The sequence below is a fragment of the Lonchura striata genome, chromosome 4 (genome assembly GCF_046129695.1).
Source record: "Lonchura striata isolate bLonStr1 chromosome 4, bLonStr1.mat, whole genome shotgun sequence".
NCBI lineage: Eukaryota > Metazoa > Chordata > Aves > Passeriformes > Estrildidae > Lonchura > Lonchura striata.
Genome location: NC_134606.1, coordinates 10591649 through 10608593, shown reverse-complemented (window position 1 = coordinate 10608593; position 16945 = coordinate 10591649). Strand labels below are relative to the sequence as shown.

Below are 16945 nucleotides of genomic sequence, written 5' to 3'. Positions count from 1 at the left end.
ACTGTGCATAGATTTACATTAGTAAAAGTTTCATTACTTTGTTCTATACTGCAGGACTGTGTTTTTCCCCCTACTCACTCACTGCTTCCTAGTAGTCAAAAGAGACAATTTTTTACTACAAGGTTTCATCTACTCCAATTTTTAATGTGAATAAAAGCATCGAAAAAAGTAGCACGAAATAAGTCTTAAAGCATTAAAATCCAATATTCCTTATGTGTTGAAGAAAGCTCAGTTACAGACATCCATAGGTGGATAAATGTACCTGAATGCACTATTGTGGTCATGCTTGTGCAGTGAGCACTCAATGCAGCTCTGCACAAAAATGAATCCAATGCTTTATTCAAAACTCTGCAAATCAAATCAATTGATTGTTGGTTATCCCCAAAATTTCTGAGAATATAGTCCAGTTTGGAATAAGTAGCTGTAAAAATCTTAAGGCTTCAAGAACTGATCTGGAGTGCCAAGCTCCCATCAAATGTATAACTGGGGAAATAAAGTTGAATCTTTGTAAAAATATCTTACAAACTGTATTGTAGCTATGGCAAAAAAAATAAGGCTCTGTCAGATATTTTGCCTATGAGGAAAGTGGGCCAATTTCTGCAGTTGAAGAAGCCCTTAGAAAGCTCTTTAAAAATGAGGCCAAATTCTTCTGCTACAAAGCAAGTGCAATGCTCACTGGTTTTAGAATGCTGCTCATGTTGTGCAGTTGGAGAAGTGACATGATCCAAATAAAAAGAAATAGATCAGCTTTTTTTCTCTGGTAGTACTGACACATCAACTGGAGCTCATGGGTGAGTGTACAATGATGCAAACTTTTAAGCTATTCAACTGACTATTCAATATAACTTTTAATACTTTATAGTGTTTGATTTCAGACTTCATCTTTCTACCTTATGCTGTGCCATTTCTCAAGTTTTACAGAAATGGCAATGAAGTTTTGGAGGAAGAGGAATCTCGCTCTGTGACTGCAGCTTCTGCTTTCCAAAATGTAAGTTTTTTGCCTTGGAATAAGGCCAAGGTACACAGTATCTACACAAAGATTTCCAACTTTCTTCTAGAGAAACTCTTACATGTTTTCAGAAGTGAAAATATGAAGTGAGATTTTAATGACAGAATATGATTCTGAATTTGTGTGAAATGTCTTATTCCATGTAGCTGTAATGTAGATTGTGTATGCTACCATTCAAGGTATACATTCACCCTTATTCTCAAAGAATGGACAGTTCAAAAAAATTTTTACTCTCAGGAATACTAGGTTTTTCTAGCCAACAGTCGTCTGCAGTTTCTACTCTATTGTTGGATTCCTGTGATAATTTTTATTTACCTGTGTCAGAAAGTTCTCATTTGAATGGCTTGTCTTCAGTCAGCTCTGGCTGCTGGCACTGGTGACATCCTTGATGAGTGCTGAGAATGCCACAGTCTACATAAAAACATTTTGGAAGAATTGACAGTCATGAAAGACAGACATTTTTGTCATTTTATACAATGGAAGTTAAAAGATTTTTTAATATCAAAACAAACACAAATGAACAGAAACCCAGACCCACCCCTCCCCCCCAAAAAAAAAACCAAACCGAAATAATTATATTGGCATAAGTGCATTCATGCATTTTAATATAATACTTTGATAAATAAACTAAAATGTGCAGTTATTTGTTTTCCAATATACATACAAAAAAAGGGTTTTTTAGAGGTATTGATACATTATTACAAATGAGATGCTGGGAGAAGTCTCAATCAGATAAATTTACCAGGCAGGTAAAGTGTCCACCTCCTATGTTGCTGATGTTCAATAACATGCTCTTCCATCTGTCTCTCATCTATGTAAGCTGTTATTTAGGAATAGCTATTGTCTTTTAAATTAATGAATTTTGTCCTTATTGCAGCTATCAAATTTAAGCAAGTCCTTTGTAATCACTGAAACATCAAACTTTCGACTTGGCAGTGTGTAACCAAAACTCAGACAAAAGCACACCAGAACAAGATTAAAATTAGCAGGTAAAAGCTCAGGTATTTCTGAATCTCAGAATATTTGTAGCAGGGCTGCTTTAAAATCTACCACCAGCAGTCAAGTGCATTCCTCAGTCCTTATGCACTTTATCTCCTCAGCAGTCTGCCCTGCTACTCACAGCTGATGCTTGCATTTGCTTTTCGTAAGAGTTTACCTCCAGTCCAAAGTCTTGCCCTTGCCTTCACGAGACTCCAGGCAGTATTCACCAGACCAGCTGTAGACTCCTACATCTGAGTGAGTCAACACAGGCTCACTGCACTGTCAGAGAAGAGAAATAGGTGCTTGGTGACACAAATCTCATCCTGAGGTCAGCGCCTAAAATAGAGCCGAAAATTCTTGCCCAGCAGTGCTTATTTCTTTCTCTGTGGACCATATTTGGGTAAGATGAATTCCACCCACGCACAACTGAACTTCTGCAGCAGAGGGAAAAAGTGGTCTGCAGACTCTAAATACTATCTAGATTATTACAGAAGACACCCTACTGCAAATATTTCCCCTGCTGGGACTGACTAAGTGAGCAGACAAGTGAGGAACACGCTACAAGACCTAATGAACGCTGGAGGAGGTGCTGGCTGCAGGGAGAGCTGGGTGTGAATGTACAGGACGTGGCAATGCAGGGGGAGATATGAGCCCAAATGCTTTTCCCAATTTGGTAATCTGCCATGCAGCTCTTACTTTATCTAAGCATGAATGTACTCCTGTTCAATGTAAAGGCTATATTTAATCAGCCTGTGACATCGGCATCCTACTCCTTTTCTCAGAACAATTAAAATATTTCATATTAAATCAGTGCATATGTTGTTCCTGGTTATCTCTGAGATCACTTAGTACTCCATATGATCTGAAAATAACTGCTTGAGACATTACAACTGCTGATTTTCATGGCACAGAGTCCTGCTGAGAAAGAGAATTTTCACATAAAATCTTTTGCTTTTAGGATTTGGTTCCCTGTCAAGTCTGCCAGAGAGTGTTTTCTGATTTCTGTGGCAATCACAATATGCTTAGTGATAATTTTTCTCTATACTATCACTTGTCAAGAAGAGATGGATGTTCCTGGATCTCCTCTGAGGAATTTTAAAAGCCAATACATAGGGAATTTCCTTTCTTACCTAAACAGCTTCTGGTTACAAAAAGGGGTATTACTATTTTTTGCACATCAGCTAGGGGCCTTTCATAAAAGTATGCTACTGTTTATGAAAACATGTCTGTCAATTTAACAGTTAGGTAGATATCAGCTTTCATTTGTTGGATCAGAAATAACATACTGATTTTCTAATGCTATGTTGTTTTGCAAACTGATTGAAATACTGTAGTGGACTCTCAGCTTTCTGATTTCATTATCATTAATGCAATTTTCTGTGAAGTTTTTTTTCCCCCCTAATAGTTATTGGTGCTTACAGGCTTATTATCATGGTTGTGCAATCCATGACAATGCTAGGATTTGCATGCCTTTTCACCATCAAACCAATCTACAAGGTTTTGGATGAGAGGTGGGAGAATTAGTAGATGGTTAAATTATCATAATCAAGTTTTCAGTGATTTAACTGATTCTCTTTGATTTCACAGTGGCAACAGGACATAAATTTTACTGACTTAAAAAAAAGTTATTTTCACCTGTGTTACAAATGAGTGGTTTTGGCCACTTAAAGGATCACCATCAAGGTGATTGACAAAACTAAGGTTTTAATAGGAATTTATGAAAGTACAACCTCAACAGACCTCGATGACAAAGTTGAGTCTGTTACTTTATATAGATGAAGCATGGATAGGAAAATCAGATTGGAATAAATTTGTGATTATTTACATAGAGACCAGGATGGGAAAGGGTAAGAGTGCAAATAAAGGTGCAAAATTCAGAGATGTATAAATCTTTGTGCACAAAGGTACTTATCAAAAACTCGGTGAAATGCAAGTCCCTTTGTGTTTCTCATCAGGCATGGCTTGCACCTTGAGGAATGTCCTGTGGGGTGTCAGCCTAAATCTTGTCATCAGCAATGGTCTTTCAGATATTGCCAGATGAAGGGTTTGTGAGCTCCTAGAGTCCCACACCGAGGGAGGTGTTGGTGCAGCCTGTGGTCCAGGACAGCTCAAAGGAACTCACTTAGGACAGCTGTTTATAAGGTCTCAAGAAGATTGTTTTTAGTCATCTGTAAAATCTCTGTCCTCAGATTGGTAATTACTGGAGTTTATAATAGGTTTGGAATTTGTTTCCAAAATTCCAGCAGCAATGGTAAAATGGTAAAAACCTGGACACAAAAGCAAATGGAGCAGTAAGATCTCACTTCTACCTCTTCACAAAAAATTTCCTAGGCTTGCCAGAGTAAGGCAAACATTTTGATGGGACAAGGGCCAGTGTAGAGTAGGCACTCAACCTTTGCTGAAATTTGACTTGCATCCATCTCTTGGTCTACCATTCCATCTTCTAAACCCATCTTGGGTTTATAAACATTTTGAATACTGTTTTTAGGACATGTCATGTCTTCCACATGCAACTCAGAGTTCAGCTACCTGACTACACACTCAGCTCTCTTTGAGGAGCTTCCCTTGTGGGGACCTGACTACTGATAGTGGCCTCAGCAAAATTAGTGGCTTGTAAGTTAGTCAACAGTTTGTGTATAAGATAGTTCCACCACCATGGTGTCTTCACCCTATGATATCTTTATTTGATAAATAAAGATATATATGAAGATATACTATGATATCCATGAAGACATGGAATGGTAAGATATACTCAGATAAAACTTGCAAGTTTTTTTGCTTGAAAATGACAGAAGTTTTCAAATTTTTTTTCTAAATTTCAGTGAGCACACAAACTTCCATCAGTTGCATCTCTTCTTATTGCTGAACTTCAATCAAACATATTCTAGATTTCCAACAATTAAAGCATTAATCTGAGCTTAGCATCTAATAGGAGAGAATTTTCCTGGTAAGTACAAAGGGGCACTGCCTTCAGTCATGTTAGCTTTCAGGAATGGAGACAGGTAAACTAATCCTTTCTTTCCAGCCAGACTACTCTGAAAATAGGCCAGGTCCCACTGGGAACAAAAGATGCTCCTAGAAAAGTCTGTAATTAGACGACTTCAACTGCTCTACACAAATGTCTCATTAAAGTTCCACTATGATCAAGCCTGCTGATGCATAATACAGACATAAACACCTCAGCTGAAAGCTGTGTTTTCTGTGATTCATTCTCTGAAGCAAACATTATAGAATTATTATCTCTTTAATCCAAACATATAGTCATTCTTCTTCATTGATAACCCAGTCAAACGCCTACTATATCTTACAGAATATTTTCTAATGATTTAGAAGGATCCAGTAATTTGGATTATGGCCTGAGAAAGTCTCATGCAGGACCTGCAAAAAGACCCCTCATAACACTCAGTTCATTCATCTCAGATGTAGGTACAACTTGCAGCACAAGTCAATTTTAGTTGACGTTTATATTTAAATGCTGAGGTTAAGTCTGATATTTTAGAAAGTAAAGTCAAAGGGATGAAGCATGGGAGAAAGAAAAGTAAACATGGTAATTTCGTTAATTTATTTTCTAATTTATTCACTGAGTTCTGAACTGTGTGCCTCTTTGCAATGTAGCTGTCTTCAAGTGAAAGTCAAAATATCTTTTCTGAAATGAAGATTATGGTGATTAAGTACTAAAAACTTAGTTTTTGACACTGATTCCTGATATTTCACCTCGCATCCCATCAAAACCTATCTACTGAAAGCAATAGTGGTTCCTACTGGGCACATGACCACAGGGTAGCCCTGATCAACTTGCTGCTTTTGTGTATTCACTGTGAGATTGCAAAATCAATTTTCTCCTTTTAAGACTGATGGTGTCAACTCCTGGCAGTAGCTCATATCTAGACTGTGTTCCTTTCAGCAGGAAAGGGGAGGCAGAATAGTGATATTCCTCCCTGCTTTTTGGTTAAATAATGAGCAAAGTTAGAGAAATTTTGTTTTTCAATAGAGAAGTCCTTGAAGGCCAATGATACGCAGTTAAGTGAAATATGGCTTGCTCACTATAATTTTTCCTAACTGATTCAGCAACTCTTTGGAAGGAATTTTGACTTTATTAAAATGAACTGGGGGAAATGGGAGAGAAAAGTGAAGCCTGTAGCTAAAGTCTTACTTTAAGATATTCACAGAGAAAACAAATGATTTTGATGTCAATTAAGGTAATCAAAATAAATTTTGAGAAAAGAGTTGCATCTGCAGTGGAAGAGGAACAGAGAAAAGTCCATGTATGTTAGACTTTCTTTTGCATAGGAAACAATTAAATATTTTATTTTTAATACAGTTATTTCCACACTATGTCTATCTTTTTTCTTCTAGGGATTTGCAGAGAGTTTTGATGTTCAAGGCTTGTTTTGAAGCCCTCTGCGTTGCAGTTTTCTGTTTCGGATCCTGGGGACTGACAGATGCTCAGATTCTTCTTGGTGCAGTGCCAGCAGTGGCAGCAGGTAGTGAAGTGCCCTGCGTGCTGCCAGCCCAGCTGGCATGTCCACACATTAATTGGTTCTCAAGTCAGTCCTCCTGAGTCCAACCATTTGTTGCTTTCATTGACTACTGCCTTATCTCATTAATCAATGTTCTTCAAACTTGTGTAAATCCGATCTGCAGACCTGTAGCAAGTAAAACTAGAAATACAGCTTTGTGTAACCTTGAAGTTCAAAACTTAATGGTCTGCAAAATAAGGATGACTTCCTAACTTTTACAGTTAGCACACTGGAGACTGAACTGCTGTCTCAGAAAATGATCACAGAGCACTGAGGAGCTGGAACCTGAATAACTGAGGGAAAGACTGGAGTCTCTCCTCCCAGACATGTTCTCTCTCTCCATCCTCACTGTGCTGAGTTCCTGCCAAAATATCTTTAAAGTTGGGAAACAATTTGAAGTTGGGAAACATGTTCCTTTTCTCTATAAATATGGTGGAGAGGAGCAGTACTGGTAATTTCACTTTCTTCAAGCAAAAGTAGGAAGAACTATGAAAAAAAAAATTAGTTAGATTTATCAACTCTTTTTCAGTGACATTTTTTCTTTAAAGCCATCCAACTAGAATGCAATTCTCATTATCTGCTTTAAACTGTAAAGCACTTACTAGAAGTCTTTCAAGTACTCTGGGCTTCTATTTTTTCTTTATGCTCATTGATTATCTCAAGACACACCTATCTCCCCACCTCATTTTTTGTTATATTTTTATAAATAAGCCATTTTTAATGTTTGCAAACATTGATCCTGGCTGACAGCAGATAGGGATACTCCTAGGAGGGGGATGAATGGGCTGGAAACAGGCTCCCCTCCAACATTCAGCTGCAGCTCTGCCATGAGGGCAGTGAGAATGCAAAGTGCAGCACCATGGTTTGTTTTTCTTTGGCTCCCTTGCCCTAGATGGTCCCTCTCCCACAGGGCTGCTTCTCTCCTGCTGCAGTGCCTGTCTGCTGTGCTGCTCCTTCTGTGACTCGGGAAAATCACTTCAATTCCCATCACTGTGAGAAATCACTTGAGCTAGATTACTTTCCCTATTGACTCCAGGTTCTGTACATGCTTTTCCAAGTTGGAAGAGTGTTATGTGGAAGGAATTTGTCACTGTGAGTGCTCTTGTGTTTGGGGTGTGGGGAGAAAGACTACAGCATTGAATAAAAGGATAATGGCTGCTGCTTGATTGCGGAGTCTTCCCTTCCCTTTCTACTATTAAAAGTTTTTTTTATCTTTTCAGATTAAGGAAAAGAGATGGAAACAAGAGGGATCCTTTGCCAGTCCTCACAGTTCTGCTGGTGAGCTTTCTTTCTACTATTTTTATATTAATCCGCAGAGTCTCTATTCTTCTTTCTAGAACATTACCCTGACAGAGGTTCTGTACACGAATAGCTCTTCAGAGAACTGTTGACATATCTCTTGAAAAAGTATCCCTGAGAATTCACTTTGATATGACACATCAAGCATTGTGGTCTCAAGGTTGTTTGAACTTCTAAAGAACATGGAGCAGAGAAGAGTTTGTTCTAGCTGAATTGAGAGGAGACTTCATCAGTCCACCAGCATTGTTTACACAACCTTTGTGTGATATATCACCATGTGACCTGTGGGTGTTTGCTGCCTTGAGAACCATAATACTGGCTCAGCCCTGGCTCAGCTCAGCTACTTCCAGAGCAGGGCTGGGTCATATCCAGCAAGCTTTGGTCTCCAGGGAGTTGGGTCATGTCTATACCCACCAAAGTTGTCCATTTTTACCCCTGAATTGATCTGAGAGAATCCTTCACATGGGATCTGCTTTGTTTGTAGAAATATTTTTGAACCTCAGGTATCTTCTGCACAACTAATACCAAATCTAAGTATGCTGACTGTATTACCTGGGAAAACCAGCTCTGGAGAGAAGGTATCTGATGTTTGCACATCTGATGTTTGATCAGGGGGCTCCTTTCTTCTGCTCTCAATGCCAGAAGGACAGGTGAGATGAGAGGGTGAGACATATGCCTAGAGTAGCCCTGAGCCATTCTGACCCTCAGTTGCAGTTTGGCCCTTTGATCTTGCTGGTGGAAGCTACAGCAGCACTTGAGAGCTCTGAGCTGAAAATAAGAACATGTCTAATCAGGAACACAGAAACCACCCCAGTGAATGTCCATACTGGGATTACAGGACCTTCCATGTACAGAGCCATTCAAACCTAGTGCATGGCTCTGTAAACTTCATTTGGTCATATCCTGAAATGTTTGGGTGACTGTCTGCCTTAAACCTTATCCTTCCCCTCTAAATTATGACCTCAGTGTGTAAAACCTTTTACTGAAAAAGGTCTCTCAGGTACACATATCCCTTCTGACATGAAGACGTACTCTTGCTAAAAACAAATGCAAAACCTTACTTGAATAAAGGAACTTGTGATTTTGTCTCTCTGAGCTGTGCATGTGCAAGCTTACCAATGTGGGACACCCTGGAGAGTTTTTCAGCAAGAAAGGAAATTGTCTGCAGCTCAGAGCCCTGTGGGAGCCTGAGACTTTGCTTCTGCTTGTGTCCAGCACAGCAAACTTACACCTGTGTAGATACAGCATGGCTCTGTGTGTCAGGATGACTGCTGATATGTCATGTGTTCATGTACAGCATGCTGAAAATGTACATCCAATAAAAGTATAATTGTTACAAGATACAGTGAAATGAGAAAGTCTTGTGCTATTGGCATATACAAGGAGAAAAATACTTCCATAATCAATTAAAAACGAAGTCAAATAAGGTACAGAGCACAATTATTTTTGTCACTCTGAATTTCAGTACTCAGTACCTTTCTTTCTCAAAAGGGAAAATTGTGCCCACACAATGCAGAATTTCACATGTGTTTTCCCCTCTACTAATGTTGTATCCACATTCTTGTTTAGTTCTGAGCAAGTGCTGGTAGACATTTTAAGAGGAATCCTGGAGAGTTATTCACATTATCATCAAAAATAGGACTTTTATTTTCACAGTTTCTCTGTCCTCTAGCAAGACCTTTTGCTGGAAATTAAGGGACATCTCCTGTAGTTCTCAAAGCAGTAGCACAGGCTCCTTGGAGGAAGAACTTAGGAAATAAAAAAAGCCACAAAGAAGCTCATGGGACAGAAAGGGCAAAAATGGAGTGGAAGAGGGAGAAAACTTACCAGCAAGACCATACATCTGCTCAGCTGGGACAAGTGCAGGTTTGAATGAAGAAGATCTGAGAGAGAAAAGAAATGATTGTCAAGGTAAATATGTGTTTTGATGTTTTGCCAAAGGAGTGGGTGGGTGTTCACAACAGACTAAGGAGAGTGTAAGTGATTTTGTGGGTGGTCCTAGGAAATGAAAGAGAGCCTGGGGAGGGTGGTGTGAGGAGAGGATATTCAGGAGGTTTGAGACTTTACTGCAATCTGGGTAAAAAAGCAGAACTCTGAACAGGAATCTGCTCAGACTTTTTAAGGATAAGTCCCACTTGCTACTGCGGCGGTACAACCTGATAGAAAAGTCTTAGTGGATTCATTTGTATGGAACTACCTGGATGTTTTAGCAATATAAAGAGACCAGAAATTAAAGCCAGTTGAGGGATAGAGAATTTCCAGTCCTGTGTGGATTTTTTTTTTTTAATTGATAATTAACCTCACTTGAAAATCTCATATCCTCATTCTGGTTTGAGTTTTCCAAACTTAACTTTCAGCTGCCAGTCACTGAATTGTACTGTGCTTTTTAGCTGATGCCTTACAGATCTTGCAAGCATCTTTATATGGTCTTGGGTGATTTTTTTTTTTTTTTTTTTTTGGCATGGTTTGGTTTTGATATATTAGTGTCATGTGGTGGACATAAAAAAATATTTCCTTCCTCAGTTCATTTTTTTGTGTTTTGGGAGGCATTTGGATTACATTTTACCCTTATAAAGGCTCCTAAAATACTTTTATGTTTCTCAGAGGTGGACAAATCCTTTTTATAAAGTTGGGTGAGGTAAAGGGAAGGTGATTATTTTTTCTTAACTAATTATAACACTTGAGATCAGGTGCTGTAAAAACTGGGGCTGAGTTTGACCTATTCACACTCTTTTGCTTCTACCTCCTACTTCTACAATCTGCACCTGATATGAGATACATAATGTAAATTTGAATAAATAGGAGTTTACTTCTCATCTCATATGATGATACATGAACAAAATATAGATCACAATAAAAAAACAAAAACTCTTAAAATCCTGATATAATGTGGATAGCTTTTGTACTTCAGGACAAAGCTTGGCAAGTTGAGCACATTTATTTGCTGAAAGCCATCTGCTGGAAAAGATTGGATGTCGAACAGTAATTCTAGGTTATTACTGCAATTCTGCAAAGGAAGGAAGTGGGAATTGACTACTTCTTTTTCAGCTCCTCTAAACCAAATGAGAATGACAAACGCTGGGAAAAGAAACATGATTTAAAACTCTGGGTGCTCTCTCATGGGAAAGAGGCAGAAATAATTGATGTCTACAACTAAACTACTCATTAGGATGGACATGTGTGTTAGGGAACTTATGGCTGAACAACACAATTGACTTTAGTCAGAATGTTTCTCTCAGTGTATAAAAATATCAGCAGTGAACAAAATAGATCTGCAGTGAAGGCAACAACACAGGCCACTTCTTAGGAGAGACAATTTTCTTCACAAGTTTTCTTGACATGGCAAGCTGCCAGAGTTATTTCTGTGGTCCCTGGCTTGTCCTTCACTGGGACAAGACTATTCACAGAGGTGAAGGTAGGAATACAATCCTCTTTTGTCATGCAGCATCATGTTGTTCATTGTAAGTGTGCCTGTGTCTCTGGCTATTGCTCTGAGCCTGCCTTGATTATCTTTTGTGTTCTTTTATATGGCCCCGAGGTCTCTGAGGGTAAACACAATTTAATGGGCAGTGTGGTTACTGCTCCTCTGCAGAGCTAGGCAGAAAATAAGTATATACATTTACATAAATGTACAGGCCCTCTTTACACTGTGAGGGATTGCATGGGCTGGGAACCAGGACAGACCCCTGTGTACAGACCCCAGTATCCAAACCCCAGCAAGGGATGGGTGCCCCTAGGCCTTTCACAGCATCTTTCCAAATGATGGAAGGGCACACCATCATCCTAATGGCAAGCCAGTATAACCAGCTTTAAAGCAGGAGCTTTATTCCTGCTTTAGGTCAAGGACACAAGGACAAAAAAGTCAAACTCAATAGGGCCCCGGGCAGCAGCTCCAAGGGTGCAGCTCTTGGCAAGCAGAAATTTCCTCAACAAAACAGCATCTTGGTTTGTAAATCACAGAATTTAGTGATTGATGTCCAAAATTAAATCAGACTATCTCTTCCCAAGAGTTTCCATAAAGCTGCTTTTTTAGTAATTTCCCATCAAGGAAAACAAATCAATAATTTACTCGATTTCTTTTCCAGTGCTCCCTATTAGCCAGAGGAGAGGCCAGCTGGAGAGGGCTGGGCTGACACATCTGCTCTGTGCAAGAAGGCAGGTGTGTCACCTTCCTGTGAACACACAGCCCAGGGCTGCTCTGCCCTGCTCAGCCAAGCCCCTGTGGCTGCTGATGAACCCAGATAAGGGAAGGGGCTTCTCCTGCCATGCTCTGACTCCACCCCTGTGGGCATTAAACAGCAAAGAGAACACCCAGCTGTGGCCTGGGCCAGAACCTGAGATCTCAGCAGGCATCATCCACAAACTATTGAGAACACTTCCCTTGTTTCCTGTCTAAAAAGGAGTTAAAACACCTCTTTCATGGGCACAAGTTAAAACCCACATCACAGGGGATTTAAGCTGACTTCTTTAAGCAGAATCATGTCTACAAATATCTGCCTTTTAAACTGCCATACAAGTAGCCTTTACAATTTCTTTGCTGCCTTCCCACTCGCACATAGATTTTTGAAATCCAAGGAAAAAACTTAATCATGCAGCTCAGGCAGTATAGGTACAAACTGGAACTTTGTGTTTTAAAAAGTGCCTTAAATACATTATGCAGGTGTATGAATAAGCACTCTTACAGAGCCATGATTGCTCATTATGTTTTCCAAGGAGTTTATTTCTGCAGAAAGGTGGCAATTCATTCACCTCAATGTCTGTTGGTCTTAACTTTAGTAATCATTATAATCAGATTTATTTTTGATCTTTTTCTGATTTAGGTGACTAAGCAGCATGTACATAGCCTGTGTTGCTATTAACTAGTGTTCTGGAACTCTTTTTAAGACTTTAACTTTTACTTGTAAAGTTAGAGCATACATTCTTTGTGGACAAGACCATCAAATGGGGCAATCTCCTTGTCATTTTCCTGTGACACCAGAAACAACTGGATTTTCTAAGCTGTTGTGAGTGAGGATGTCACTAACAGCTCAAATTAGCTGAATTTCTGTTTTGTAGGAAATTCTGACCTTTGGAAACTTGTTATTTTTGACCAGAATGATTTGCAATGCCTTTGGAAATCATGAAAAGGTCTGGGCCATTTTAAAAAGCATCATTCCCCGTTTCTAGGAAATCTTGAATTGCATAGTTAAAATAATTTCAACATCAGTGTCCTTATCTTTTTGGTAATGATTTTTATATGCAAATTTCTGCTGAAAAGAGTAAAGATCCCAGAGTCAGGCTGAATGTCTTCTCTTTAACTTCCTTTTCTTGTAGTCCAAGAGGGGAGCTATGAGTGCCAGGGAAAAGTGAGCATTGCAGAAACTGCTGCTTTTCCCTCCCACAATTTTTTTAGCACAGAGCAGGAGAAGTGCTGGTTCTTTCCATGATAGTAAGACACTTTTTTATTCTTTGCCACTAGCAAAGTGATGCTGTGATGCTGAAGTAGATGTCACATGGACTCAAAAATCTTGAGGAACAGGAGAGGACACTGGTGGAGCGAGGGAAAGCAGAGTCTGCAGTAACAGATCCCAAGTAGGGAAGCTGACAGTGAGAAATGAAGGGAGAACCAGGGTAGCACACAGTGATGACACCTCAAACAAAGCAAGAAAAAGAAGCTCCTGCCACAAGGCAAAAAAAAAAAAAAAAAAGCGGGGGAAAAGTATTTTAGTTCATGTTAGTTGATGACATTTCTTGGAAGTAATAGTTTCCTTCCTTTTAGGGAACCTGAACATTTCCATTATTCTGTTACTGAGGGGGGAGAAGCTTAATTGTCCAGAATTAATCTCATACTCCAAACTGACCATTGTTGAGCTTGCTCTTGTAGTCTCCTACAGAAACAATCTGTCCTCTTTTCAAGAACATGTTAAACCAGTGGCTGATTTCATCCTTATTTGATGTCTCAAATGGAACAGAATTCCACCAATTTTTGTAGAAGTGGGTAACCAGGCAAGAGAGAACTGGGGTAATAGACAGTGTCAAGTTTACTCCTATAAATTCTATCATTATTGTATGTAAATCCTCATTCTCTTGTCTTCTTCAGCAAGATGACTTTGCAAAGCACATTACCTTTGCTTCAAAATGCTACAAAGCTGTGCAAGGCAAAGAGTCTTTGAATGAACAGTTCAGGAAAAGACTGTCAGACCCATCCTCTGTCCCTCTACATGGTTCCAGTGGCTGGACTGAAACCAAAAGATGTCATAAAGCAATTTATGATGGACATGGAGAAGACAGAAATTAGAATTTGGCATATCCTTTGTGGTGTCTCTGTACCTTTTGCGGACCGTGTGTGTAGAGAGGATCCTGGCAGGTGAATGGAAGAGGCTGTACAACAGCTCAGCTGGTACCTGATGCAAATCAGAGCTGCTGCACACCCTCCCTGGGTGTGGGGGGACTCCAGGCATGTCTGACTGTTTTCCTCCACTAAACCCACCTCTGCCTGAAATGTAAACTTTAAGGAATTTAGAGATTTTAGAGGAGCTAAGATTTTAGTTAGAAATAAGCCTTACTAGAGTTAATTAAAATAATAATAATAAATGAGTAGGCCTTGATGAAGTTAAGAGTTAGTAGTTAACTAATAATTGATTGCTTGTCAGCACAATGTTTAGTTAGCTGGGTTTATAATGAAGAATATAGAAACTGACAAAGAGCTTTTAGGAACATAAGACAATTGTGGGCCTCCTCTGTTCTGAAACCAATTGAAGACAAGGAATGGGAGTTCTACCAAGAGTTCATTTGTCATAGTTGCATTGAAAAGGTAGAAAGGTCAGAACGAGGAAGACTTCATTTACTTCCTCATTTTGACCTCATTTACTTCCTCATTTTGGGACACCTTCCCATGAAAGGGACACCGACCCACTTCAAGGAACAAACTGTGCATGCTTAATAGCTTTTGAAATGATTAGCTTGTGAAGTAAGGAATGGGATGTACCAAAATTTTGAATATGTATTTGTATTTTGGGTATTCAATACTTGTATGGATAAAAGGGCTCTGTAATCACTTGGAAGCTTTGGTGTGTATTTGGGAGCTATCCTGCATGCTGCCCAGCATTGAATAAACATACACTTTCTAACTTTAAACTGTTAGAGAGCTTTTGTCCATCACAGTTAGATATCGGTACTAGATCAATATCCATATTTTTTAAATAAATCATCAGCTCTCCTTTTACTCCCCTTTTACTGCCTCCAATGATATAAAACCCTGGGTCCTGTTCTAAAAACTGTTGAAGTCCTCATCACTAACCCTGATTCAACTATCTCTTTTTTGCAGGTATATTTTCTTCCAGCTGGTCCTCCTGTTCACATCTGCTTCTAACAACAGAGCAAGCTGGATGTTTGTTCTGAGATTGAAAACAGTCAGCCTGTAGCCTTTTTTTTCATCTGAGACTTAGATCTTAGACTCTTCTGATGTCAGCCATTAGTACCTTCCAGTAGAGCATCCTCCATGGACACTTCCTTTCCTGTTTCCTCTATTAATTTTTAAATATGAATGGCTGATAATTATAGCTAAAAGTGCATTTTTGCCTTGTTTTCAGTTCACCCATCCACAAAATATTTACCAACTTTTTCCAAAATTTTTTTTAATCTAATGTCAATAATTACTCTTTAACATATTAGAATAAACCCAAACATATCTCACTGTAATCCACTTATGTTGGCATTTCTCTCTTTGTTGGTTTATTTTTCAGGTTTTCCTGAAAAATTTGAAGTTGTTTTCTTCCACTTCTTATGCAACTTCAGACTCATGCCATGAAAACTGGTACTGAAAGTATTGCTTTTTAAAAAGAACCCTCATTCATTAATCATGATGGCATCTCATATTAACTAGTTAATGTATAAAGGCCTTTGGGCACTTATGAATCTGTAATTTCAAATCTAAAATGAAGCAATAGTTTTTCAGGCAACCAAAGAAAAATTCACCAAGGGCAAAATTTAACATTATGCAACTATTCCAAAAATACTCATTCTATACACGGCACAATACACTTTTTAGAAGTAAAAATCAAAACACACTGGAGAATTTGCATATGAAAACCTGGCTGCTTTCTAGGTAGAATGTCAGTTCTGTATTGAATCCTTATCATTCTGAAGAACTCTTCCTTGCAATCAAAGAGCCCTTTAAAAAAAATTGTGAAAAAGCTTTTTAAATTTATAAGGAGCTTTTATAAGGTATGTATATGTATATTCAATTTAGAGCAATATATCATATGGATGACTCTAATAGTTTTATGATAATCTGAATGATACCTTACCAGTAATCCTACAGATTTTTAAGGGTGTTTCTGTTACTTAATTTCAGTAAATTTTATGATCTGGGTGAATATTATTAGCCTGTAAACATAATAAATCAGTTTTTGAATCTCATGTGAAGTTTGTCATCATCTTTAGATAAATTCCTTCTGATGCATTCAATACACAAATATTACGAAAGATATGAAAATATTCTTTGTTGCCAAGGAAGTCACTTATTCTGGGAAAAGGATGTATTAGACAAATTGTGATAAATTATTTGAAAATATTCAAGTGAGATGGAAGCAAAGAATGTCCAAAGGAAGAAGAGAATCAGAAGAGTGATGAAAAAAATAAGCTAGAAGAGTGACCTGAGACGTGACCTGACAGCATCTCATGCCATGACCACCGAGTCCTGCTGTTAAATTATTTTTCTGACACATGCAGAGCATCTGATCCCTACTTTTTTTGTTGTTGTTGTTTGTTTTTTAAGAAAGAAAAATATCTATTTTGGACAAATTTTCAGGTAACTGTGCAATAGCAGTGCATAGGAAATGAGCCTGTGACCTCCAGCCAGGGTGACCCACATGAGGCTTGCTGGAATTGCTGTGTGCCTCTGCTGTACATTTCTATGCAGTCCCTGACTCTTGTCCAGGTGCATGATAAAGAGTTCAGTATGGTATTAAATTCAAATCAATTATTTATTCTGTGTGAGTCTTGAATTCATTACCTTGTGTCTCCATGGAGCACAGGGGTATGGCTACATAAATAAATTACTGTGAGATAAGATAGGTTGTGCACTGAAAAACTATCAGCTGGTCCATGGACCTTGTCCACTTGCACACTTTTGCTCTTGAATAATATGAAGAAA

At 38.6% G+C, this 16945-nt stretch overlaps 1 long non-coding RNA gene across 5 annotated transcripts; it reads left to right on the top strand.

The window, feature by feature from the left end:
* Nucleotides 1-687: 687 nt before the first annotated feature.
* LOC110481881 (uncharacterized) lies at nucleotides 688-16209 on the top strand. Of its 5 annotated transcripts, XR_002467333.3 has the most exons (7): nucleotides 694-791; nucleotides 876-988; nucleotides 4813-4937; nucleotides 6347-6474; nucleotides 7731-7788; nucleotides 9466-9720; nucleotides 15116-16209. It is a non-coding gene; the product is annotated as an uncharacterized LOC110481881 (long non-coding RNA). The 5 variants fall into 5 exon arrangements; XR_002467336.3 differs by lacking the exon at nucleotides 4813-4937 and having other exon boundaries at nucleotides 688-791; nucleotides 863-988; XR_002467332.3 differs by lacking the exon at nucleotides 4813-4937.
* The last annotated feature ends 736 nt before the right edge of the window (nucleotides 16210-16945 follow it).